We start from the raw sequence: 2,120 nt of genomic DNA, 5'->3' as shown, positions 1-2,120 counted from the left end.
AAAAACAGCAAAAGAGAAGTGACTTATCACATGTAAGAAACCTTCAAGAAGCTTTTCAGTTTATTTATCAACAGAAACCTTAAAGTCCAGAGCCAGTGGGATGATAGATTTAGAGTGCTGAAAGAGAAAATAAAACTTTTAACTGAAAATTTATATGTGGCAAAAATGTCCTTTAAAAATGAAAGTGAAATTTTGCAATAACATGGATGGACCTAGAGGTTATTATGCTGAGTGAAATACGTCAGATGAAAAAAGATAAATACCATATGATTTCACTTAATACGGAATCTAAGGAACAAAAAGAACAAATTAATCAAAAACAGACTCACAAATGTGGAAGACAATCTGGTGATGGCCAGAGAGGAAGGGGGTTAGGGGGCTGGGAGAAAGCGGTGAAAGGCTAAAGAAGTACAAATTGTAGTTGATAGAGGGTCACAGTGATGAGGAGAACAGCATAGGGAATGCAGTCAGCAGTAAGGTAATGGCTATGTGTAGATCCAGAGAGAAGATAAAGTAAGCAGGGTGATCATTTCATAAACTACATAAATGTCTAGTCCATGCACTGTATACTTAAAACTAATAAAAAATAAAACTTTAAAAATGAAGGCGAAAGGATATATACACAGAAAAACAAAAACCAAGGAAGTTTATTACCACTAGACTAGCCCCACCAGAAATGCTAAAAACAAATTCTTCAGGATGAGAGTACCACTGAAATCTATCTACAGATTCAATGCAATCTCTATCAGAATCTCAATTATTTTTTTCAGTAAAAGGAAAATCATCCTAAAATTCATATAGAACCTCAGAGATCCTGATAGGAAAGGAATGTTGAAAAAGAAGAACAAAGCCGGAGAAATCACACTTCTTAATTTCAAACTTACTGCAAAAATACAACAGTCAAAAGAGATTGGTACTCACAGGAAGACAGATATATAGACTAATGGAACAAAATAGAGTACAGAAATAAACTCTTTTGTATATATGTAAATTGATTTTGGACAAAGTTGTCAAGACCACATGCAAACAATCTGTGTTTCAGTGACATCAGTAAAATTGCAGATTAGAAAGCTCCAAGTCTTCATTTATTCAAATAAATATTAAAAAAGAAAATGCAGAAACTGGCTAAAATAACCTTATAGCAGATCTGGTAAACAGTCAAAAGTTTACAGCAGTCAATCAAATACCCAATCAAGAAAAAGCCACAGTTAAATAAGAAAAGGAAAGTGTTTTCCACATTTTCTGGGAAAATTAGATATCCACCACATGCAAAGAATGAAGCTGGATTCCAACCTTACACTATATACAAAAATGGAGTCAAAACAGATCAAAGTCATAAACTTAAGAGCTAATACTATAAAATTCTTACAAGAAAACACATGGGAAAATCTTCACAATATTGGATTTGGCAATTATTCATTATATATGGCACAAAAAGCACAAGCAACAAATGAAAAAATTGATAAATTGGACTTCCTCAAAATTAAAATTTTCTCCTTATACTCACCAACACATATTTGTTGTCCTTTTTAAAATGTTATTTTATTTTTGATTTTTCAAAGTTGGCATACAATATTATATTAGTTTCAATTGTACAACACAGTGATTAGACATTTATATAAAATACAAAACGATCACCCCAATAAATTCAGTACCCATCTGACACCATATATAGTTATTACAATCACTTCTTTATCCATTCATCCACTGATGGAAACTAATGCTGCCTCCATATTTTAGATGTTATAAATAATGCTGCAATGAACATATAAATGCATATGATTTTTATAATGAGTGTTTTAGGTTTTTTTTTCAGATAAATATCGAGTAGTGGCAATGTTCAGTCCTTCTTTGTCTCTTGTTATAGCCTTTATTTTAAAGTTTATTTTGTCTGATATAAGTATTGCTACCCCAGCTTTTTGTTTATTTGTTTGTTTCCATTTTCATGAAATATCTTTTTTCCACCCCTTTACTTTCAGTCTGTGTGCATCTTTAAATCTGAAGTGAGTCTCTTGTAAGCAGCATATATAAGGGTTTGTTTTCTAATCCATTCGGCCACCCTATGTCTTCTGATTGAAGCATTTAGTTCATTTACATTTTTTAAATTTTTTTGATAAATA

The sequence above is a fragment of the Pteropus vampyrus genome, unplaced genomic scaffold (genome assembly GCF_000151845.1).
Source record: "Pteropus vampyrus isolate Shadow unplaced genomic scaffold, Pvam_2.0 Scaffold651, whole genome shotgun sequence".
Lineage (NCBI taxonomy): Eukaryota > Metazoa > Chordata > Mammalia > Chiroptera > Pteropodidae > Pteropus > Pteropus vampyrus.
This window is presented reverse-complemented; position numbering follows the sequence as displayed.